Source organism: Alligator mississippiensis, chromosome 14, assembly GCF_030867095.1.
Source record: "Alligator mississippiensis isolate rAllMis1 chromosome 14, rAllMis1, whole genome shotgun sequence".
In the NCBI taxonomy this organism is placed as follows: domain Eukaryota; kingdom Metazoa; phylum Chordata; order Crocodylia; family Alligatoridae; genus Alligator; species Alligator mississippiensis.
Genome location: NC_081837.1, coordinates 19,748,100 through 19,757,057, shown reverse-complemented (window position 1 = coordinate 19,757,057; position 8,958 = coordinate 19,748,100). Strand labels below are relative to the sequence as shown.

At 52.4% G+C, this 8,958-nt stretch overlaps 1 long non-coding RNA gene across 1 annotated transcript; it reads left to right on the top strand.

Moving 5' to 3' along the window:
* The first annotated feature begins 3,738 nt into the window (after window positions 1–3,738).
* On the top strand, window positions 3,739–7,892 carry LOC132244842 (uncharacterized). The gene is made up of 6 exons (XR_009456693.1): window positions 3,739–3,827; window positions 4,601–4,654; window positions 5,526–5,606; window positions 6,418–6,471; window positions 7,056–7,146; window positions 7,670–7,892. It is a non-coding gene; the product is annotated as an uncharacterized LOC132244842 (long non-coding RNA).
* Window positions 7,893–8,958: the final 1,066 nt, after the last annotated feature.

Genomic DNA, 8,958 nt, shown 5'->3' with positions numbered 1-8,958 from the left:
TGGGTTTCCTTTTTTCAGACTCTGGCAAAACAAGAGCCTGCTTCCAAAGATGGCCAGGCCACTCCATCAACTCCTTCCCAGGTATCCCGGCCGCCCTTTCAGGCGACAGCTGCCTGCTGCTCTCACTTAGTCGGCAGAATCTCTTTCTGCCCGTGGGGACTGCTTGTCTCCAGGCGTACGGAGAATCCATAGTGTGGCGAGCTCCCTTTTTAACTATGCCCCTCCTTTCAGGGTGCGATGCACAATCCCTTATTTGTGGGCATCATCTGATTTTTAGCCCCTACCTGGGCTGTTCTCTTCCTTAGCATTTATACTGGTCTTCTGGGAATGTTGCCTGGAAAGGAAGCTGAGCAGCAGGTGTCTGGGGATATGGAGACCTTGAACTAGAGGAGATGCTACTTCCTCTGAGGGAAATAATCCCATTTCTGTTCAGCTGTGAAGTGAAATCTCACCCCTGTGACCATGGCAAGTGTCTGAGGATTTGGTTTTTCAGGCAGTAGCCAAGGCAAGCTAAGAAGGCAACGAATGTTTTGCTTGAAGGAGGCAGACAAGGTTCCTTGAGTGAATTTGATATCTTTTATTAGACCAACCCAAATAGTTGGAGAATAGTTATTAAGCAAGCTTTCAAGTTCAAAAACCCTTCGTCAGGCTAAGGAAGTTTCAGCAGTTGGTGTGTACTTGAAGCATTTCATTTGAATTTGGGGAGATGCATTTCAAAACAAATACATTCAGGTAAAGACTGAAACAGAAATATAGTTTGCAGGTATAGTGTGAACCATCTCACTTCAAAAATACCAAAGGGAGGCTTTACTTCTGTTTTTTCCTTTTCCCCAGTTTCTTAGGCCATGCAAGTGGAGGATTTCGAAATGCCATCGCAAACTGCTTTGCTTAGCCCTAATAGGCACTGTTTGGCAACAAAGCTTAGTGCCAAGAAATCGGTCATGCCATCCTGCCTGTAACAGCCTTGATTTCACATGCACGTGACAATTAGCTCCATCTCCATGTGAAAGCATTGACTTGCAACTCTAGTAGTCTGAAATACAGACCCCTGCGCTGCCTTCTGCCCGAGTCCAGTCTCACACAGCTAACCCCCTCTCTCCACTCAGGGCCTGCCAGTGGCACAGGAGACGAGCTCGGAGAGCAATTTGTTTGCTACCTTGTGGGCGTTTTGGATCAGCCCTGAGAGGGAGCCTGGCTGAGTCCCCCAAAACATCTGTTGAGGTAAGAGAAATGTTTAGGGAAAATACCACGTTACATTTTTCCAGAGAGAGCAGTGAGAGAAATGTGGGGCTTTTCCTACCTTCGCTGCCTCTCCTTAGAGGTGGACGGCTGGGACTGTTTTCCATGGGGCCCCAGGCAGCCGTGTCCAGGACCCCTGGGCTTCTGGTCAGTACGATTCACAGAAGAGAGACCACCACTGGCAAAACAGTTGCTTCGCAGAGTGCAGCTGAATTCACGTGGTAGTAGTGGAGACCTCCTCGGCTTGGGTATGGGAATAAGAAGGGCCCATCGCTGGCAGTGCTGGACCCCAGGGCTGTGTGACCCTCTGCTGAGAGGCGGCCAGCCCTCCTCTCCTCTCCTCTCCTCTCCTCTCCTCTCCTCTCCTCTGTGTTCCCAACATTTTGCTCCTCCATTGTCAGACTGGATCTTTCTCCAGCTCATCTTCCTGGTCAGAGAATAAATCATCAGGTCAGAGGGAACGCCCTCGGCACCCGTTTCCTGTGTGGATCAATGGCGTGGCAGGAAGCCAGAGGCTCCTGTCACTTTAATGAGGGTGCAGCGGGCCAAGTGGGCTGTGTGCAGCTGCAGCAGGAGAGCACGTGCTGGCCATGGGGAAAAGGGGAAACCCCTGTGTGTGGCTGGTGAGCCACATGACCGGAAGGGGTGCGGCTTAGAGGTATATAAGCCCAGGGCCTGTGGCAAAAGGGGCAGTCTTGCCCTGCATGCTGGGGAGAAGGAGCTCCTGGAAGAGAGAGGCCTCATGGAACAGTGCCATGGACACCCGAGCTACCCAGGGGTGCTAGACAGAGCAGCTAAAGGAAGGGTGACCACCTGGCCTGGTTTGCCGAGACAGTCCCAGATTAAAGAGGTCAGCCTGGCTGGCTGAGAAGAATTATAATGGGTGCCTCGGGAATGCAGGGGTGCAGGGTAGGGAGTCAGAACAGCACTGAGTGGCACAACCCAGCTAGCAGGCAGCAGCCAGGAACGGCTGCCCACCTAAAAGCGACCCAGCCCCCTGCCAGCTTGTGAGAGTGCGGGAGGAGAGGTTTGGGGCAATGTCCCGGATGTCCATGATCTTGTTATGGTCAGCCTAGCTAAAGGGAGGTATGCCTTGTGGTGGGGCATTGACCCAGAGTGAGGGTAAAGTTTAGCTTGGGAAGCTGCTTGCTTATACTTGTGTTACACTGAAGTCTAAGACTGGAGGACTGGATTGTGGCTATGGGGGTGGTATGGAAGTCACGGGGGCACCTGCAAGACACCCAGCATAGAGCTGTGCTGAGGGGAGAGACCTTAAAGGGCCTGAGCAGCATGAGAGCAGCCCAGCCTGGGTCAGGGACCCTGGGGGTGGGGATGCAAGGCAGCAGCTTTGCCAGGTCTAGGGCCAGGGGACCAAGCAGCTCAAGGTGGTTGAGAGCAGGGCCAGGGGCCCAAGTAGCCCAAGATGGGCAAGACCAGGGTCAGGGGCCTAAGGAGCCTGAGAAGGACAGGACGGGATTGAAGTCCAGAACCTGAAGTCCAAGGCCATGGACCTTGGCTGATGGAGCACAGCCAGAGAAAAGGGACCAAAGCCAGGAAAGCTGAAGCCCCAACAAAGATTTGAGGCCTGAGCAGTCCAAGTGTTGTGATGGAGCCAGGGACCCCCTGAAGTGATATGAAGTACCACCTGCAAGGCATGGGTATGGCTACAGGGACAGATGGAGCCACTTATGCCTCTCAGGAGATATAGTGGCTAAGGACAAGACTGGTAGCAGTTGGGCGCATGGAGCACTAGACAGCTGAGGACTGAGGCTCACTCTGGGTGTCAGGGGCAGCCTTCTGCAATACTATCAATCCAAACAAGACATAACTGGTTTTAAATAGCCTCTGTCCTACTCCTTAAATCCCATGCATCAGGTGAGTGACAAGGTTTTTCCTCAGGTGAGTGGGACGCAGCCCCGTGGCCAGGATTGCAGGGTCTAAACAGAAATGCTTTGTTTGTGAAGTTACAAAATGCAGCAAATGAGCACCCTGCAGGCTAAGTACCCCCACTTCAGGCTGGAAAGGTGCCATGAATACATCCCATGGCATCTCGCTAGCAGGTAGGAAAACACTTTGGAGCTAGGAGTTATCCTTGTCTAAGGGCTTTGCTGAATCTGACCTGTAAGATCCCCTCAGAGCTATTCCCAGTGAAAGGGCACAGGGCTCTTCCTGCCTGGGGTGGCTGTGGCCTGGATCAGGAGCATCAGTAACCTTGAGGTGGTGGGAGACGTACTTGAGGTACTGATAGCAGATGCATGAGGTTTAGGAGGACCAGGAAGTGAAGGACTGGATGGAAATGCTCATTAGCAACAGTCAGCAGCTTTGACTACGTTTTACTTGAGAGCTGTCTCAGTGCTCACCCAGGCGCATCCAGGGGCATTGCTAGGGGTGCCTGTCACTGGGAGTGGGGTTGTGGCTTGGGCATTGCATTGGTTTTAATCAAATGCTTCATCTTCTCCGTCACTGACATCATGTCACCATGTCTTTCACTGCAGACACTTAAGATGCTTCTGGGGGCTGTACCATGGCAGTACCCACGTCCTCCCAGGAAAAGGATTTTGGACAGACGACCTCCCGGTGCCCTCCCGGTAAGACACAATAACAGTAAGACATCAACAGCTGCTTGGTGGCAGAGCACAGGTTCAAGAGGACCTAGGGGCTTGGTGTGTGCCTCCTTTTTGCATCTTGGGAAATCTTTGCTGTCGCGTCGGATACCTTTCTGTCTCACTACTTTGAGATTGCAATGTCTCAAGGTCCAACTAGTAATACAATGTTCAAGGTGCATCTGGCAGCGTCCAGCAGGGCCAACCCGCTGCAGGGGAGCGTGGCAGGGTGGAACAGGTGTTTTGGCACCCTTCAAAAGTGAGCAGCTGTGGCAGCTGGAGACACCAGCACTGGTTAGTTCTTTTCGTCCTCCATCCCAACCTGAAAGGGCTGGTGTGGTCCTAGTGTCTGCCCTCAGACTAGGCTTGTGTTGCTCCTCAGCCAGATCTCTTGGTACTTAGAAGCTGCACTGCTTCCAGCAAATGAGCCCTTTGCACGGATGTGCTGCTGTTCTGCTGCTGGGACAGCTGCTGCCTGAGCACCCAGTTTCCCCCCAGACACCATGTGTGCGTAAGCCCTCTCTTGTGCTGAGAGAGGCAGGGCTGGGGCTCCCCTGCCGTGCTGAGGACCTGGGCTGAGCTCAGGTGGAGACCAAGGCAGAACCAGAAGATCACTTGGCCCTGGGCAGAATCTGCAAACTCAAGGGGTATTCCTCAGGGAAAAGCGGAAGGCCTGGAGGTGGAGGGACCCCTTGTTTAATCAGCAATCACCTTAGCTTGTGGAAAGTACCTTTTGCTTATGGCCTTGATCTTTTCAGAGGGCATGGACCAAGGATGATGCCATGTCTGGGAAGAAGCCAGGGCAGGCAGAGGTGAGTTTTTCTCCCAGCTGTCCACTTGTGCCTTTGAACCCAGGCTAGGATCCCTTCAGGCCACTACCCATGGGGACACTTCACACTGCTTGAAGCTAGATTTCCAACATGTGTCTCTAGCAGGCAGCACCTATCAGTGCTGTGGGAACAGAAACCCAAGCGACCCACCCTGTCTCTCTGAGAGGAGTTTCTGATTCTTGGGATGCTTATAGTATCCCAAGTATCAACTTCTAGCCAAATGGACAGGATGGACAGAGAGAGAAGGTGATGGAAATACAATGTGCCCTCCAATTCCCATATGACACCATGCCAGTGCTATCACTCACCCTGGCCCCACTGCCAGGGAAGCCAACCTTGTGATGCAAGATCAGACGTTTGGTACTGCTGGAAGCAGAGGTTTGTGCCCCAGCCTCCTCTAGACTCATGATGCAGGAACCTTTGTCCATGAATGTCTCTTTGCAGCCTTTTTGCCTTTCTCAGAGGTTCCCACTGAGATAATTCATGTTTTGTACAGACATGTAGAAAACCCCATTCTGCCTAGGGGCTATTGGCCAATGTCTCCAAGCCTGGAACCTGCAAGATCAGGTGGCAGAGCATGGCAGCCTTAATGGGTAGGCGAGACTGCCGAGCAACTGGGAGGCTTTTGTCAGCTGTTTATCATACAATTGGAACAGAAATCCTAAAGCTCCTGTGGAGAAGTTCTTCATGCAGTAGCTCCTGTATTTTTCCACCTTTCCCAATTGCATCCCTTGGAAGTGGAAGTGCTGGGTTGCTGCACAGTCTTCTCTTGCCCGAGTCCTAACACAGCGGGCCTCCTGGGCACCTCTTGGACTTCACAGTTCTGCCAGTAACATCATGCTAAACTTTCCAGACAGGAAAAACTTGGAGTCCTGGTCAGCTTTGACCCACTGGGAAGGGGAGGATCCAGCATGTCTTGGAGCCAATGCAAAAGGTATCATGTCTGTTAGTGGTAACAGATTTTCCAGTTCTGCACTCCAGTAATGGCCCGTGTGGTAAGGATGTATTTGAAATTGCCCTTTCATGTGCTGGGCTGGAATATGTTTACATGTCATCTCAGCTTCAAGTGTATTGCAAGGGAATTGAATTAGCTTGAGGCCACTCAGATTGTTCTTCCTCTTTATGACGTCAGGGGAGACAGGCCGGTGAAGGTGTTATGTTTTTGGGACATATGTGCCTTGAGGGTGTTATGGCTGGGGACCTTGACTGTGCTGTGCCAATGCTTCTGCTGGGACCAAAGCCAGAGGCTCCTGGCTAGAGGGTCTTACCCATCTGCCTAGGATCAGACCAACGCCACATTTGGGGTCAGGAAAGAATTTTACCCCATGGTGAGATTGGTATGGTCTGTCGGGGTGCGGGGTTCCTTCCTCTGTAGTGGGGAGTGTGACTTGTATGCAAGATCTCTCAAGTGTATATTGATAACATTTCATAGAAGCAGGACGTTGGCTGCCATGGTTCTCCTGCTTCACCTGTGGCAGGTGAGGGTGTTAGGTCTTGCGTCATGTCAGGGTTGAGGGCAGTCTGATGTAGAGTTTAGATGATGGGTTGTATGGGATGGTTTGGATAGGGATGTTCCTTTCTCAGGCAGGGGCTGGACTGGCTGTGACCTCTGGTGGTCCCTTCTTCCAGCCCCACTTCTCTACGATTTTATGTTTTAAGTTGTTCACGTGAAGTTACTAGTGAATGTTTCTTTTCACTTTTGAGAACTGGTAGTCCATCGGAAATAATTTGTATTTTATTTCCAGATTCCAGGCAAGAACTGTGCAGCTTGGTGCAGCATCCGAAATCTGCTTTCTATGGTTGGTCTCCTCTTAAGTTTCCCAGTATCCCCTTACAGCAACTGCTTTGTGCAGCCTCTGGCCTGTACAGAGATTATCTCCAGAAGCGCATGCATTGGGGGCTTCCAAGCCCTGAAATTATTTACAGTGATGGGAACTTTGTGTAAAGCAGAAGTGGCTGCGCTCACACAAGATGGCTGAGTTTTGGAGGCAGCTCCATCACCTCTCCCCTCAGACATGTCTTGTGTTACTCACCAGAGATATCTCTTGACACCTAGGAGCCCCACAGCTGGGACTCAGAGGAAGTCTTCTAGGACACATCTTCTAGGGAAGGGGCCCTGGGCAGGAATTGATAGCAGCAGTGAGAGGTTTAGGGAGACTAACCCTGGAATAGGGACCGGGAACGAATAGCTGGATGCAAGTGAGGGTTAGCAACAGACAGCAGCTTTCACTGGCAGCAGTGCAGTCACCCAGGCACAGCCATGGGCATTGCCGGGGGTGCCGCCCCGTTGGGATCAGGGTGTGGCCATGGTTTTGTATTGGTTTTAATCCCATGAGTTTTCTTCTCTCTCACTGATGCCATGTCACGATGCCTTTCACTGCAGCCACTGAAGATGATTCTACGGCTGTACTATGGCAGTTCCCACGCCTCTCTGGGAACACGGACTGTGACCCGCGGCCCCCAGCTCCCTCCTGGTAAGATGCGAGAACAGTAGAGCCCCAGTGGCTGCTGGGTAGAGCTCAGTGGGGAGAGGGCCTAGGGTTTGGTGCCTGCCTCTTCTTGGCACCGTGGGCAAGCTTCCTCACTGCATGGGGGCATTGTTTGCCCTACCCCTGGGGACAGTTCCCACTGCTAGAGACTGGATTTCCAACATATGTCCCACGCAAGCAGCAGGTGTCAGTGCTGTGGGAACCCCAGCACACTGTGGGGTCCACCCTGTCTCCTTGGTAGAAGTTTCTACTCTTGTGACTCAGCTGATGTTAGTCAGGACGAACTTCTAGGCAGCTGGGCAGGATGGATGGGTGAAGACAGCTCTGATGAGCTGCTGCCCTGTGGGACAGCAAGGCTGTGCTCAGAGTATTTGCTAAGGGTCCTGACAATTGATTCCAGCTGTGTGGTGGTCTCTGCACACCCCTATAAATCACCCTTTCTTTTTTCTCCTTCCTCTGCCACCTGGGAAGTTGCTGAAAGTTTCTCTGTTGCCTTTTTGTATTTCAGGACCTGGTCTGCAGGACATCAAGCATGAAGGAGTGGATTTGGGGGCTGTATGATGTAGGGCAGAAAATCAGCACCAGAAAGCTACTCCCTCTGTTCTGCCCCTTCCCTTTCCAGCCCTCACCACCCTCCCTGCCTCTCCTTTCCCCCTATATATGATGTTAGGTTAGGCTAGGTTAAGTTATATTATATTGTTTTATTTCCTATTATATTGTATTGTGGTGAACTGCCTTGTAGTATATATTAGATGCTGGTTATTTATGTGCCTCGGTGCTTCTTTAGACAGAAGCAGCTATTTGTTGTAGCCTGCCCATAACATGCAACTGTGCTGACATCCATCTGGGACAACTGGGTACAAAGCAGCAGTTGTTCCATCCTGCTCCCTCTGTGTTGGGCTGTGCAGTGCATGTAGCTACACTGGACAAGCCTTGATTCCCTGTCCCACCCCAGTGCTGGTGCACAGCTCCTTCAGGCCTGGGCACATTCTGGAAGGCAGGAGGGGAAATACACTGGGAACAAGCAGACCAGAGGCACAGCCTGTGCGTGGTCATGCAGGGGAGGACGCTGCCCTGCTTTCCTGCTTTGTAGACCTAAAAAAGCTCCTGGTGGGTGCTACCCTGGCATGGTCTGATCTCAATTCCTGCCCGGATTCAGAAGAAGACCAAGGCATCTGGGCAGCAGGGAACCAGTGTCACCAGCCTGTGAGCTATGTGACCACACAACGGCACCCCCCGGAAGGCCCGAGAGTGTCTGCAGCAACGAGAGGCCAGGCTCCTCTCCTAACCCTGCAGCACCCGCCATACTGTTGTCTCTCTCCCCTGGCTCCCTTTTATCTCTCAGCACCGGGGCTGAGCCCCATAGCATAGCAAAGCCAGGTCATACAGCTCTCCCTGCTGCTCTGTGGAGCTGGCCTGGGAGAGGGCTTCTTTCCTGGCTGATTGCTGCTCCCCTGCAGTGAGTGCTGAGAAAACCTACGTGAGTGGAGTGGAAACTCCTGTCTCTTGAGCTTTCATTTTCCCAAAGACTCCCTGGGTCCCCAGTCCAAGGTATTGGGGTAACCCCTCTGCTTTAGTTGTGGCCGGTTTGCGTGTTACGTCCAGTGTAGTGTCAGGGTTGACTGTAGTGTTGCTAAGAGGCCAGTCAGTGGATGTGCCTGGCATGGGTTGGCCAGGGCTGGTCCTGCCTCAGGCAGGGGTTAGATGTGAGCTCTGGAGGTCCCTCCCAGCCCCACTGCTCTGGGATCCTGTCATCTGACTGGATCAGTGCTCAGCCCTGCTGCCTGGGGCTGTGCC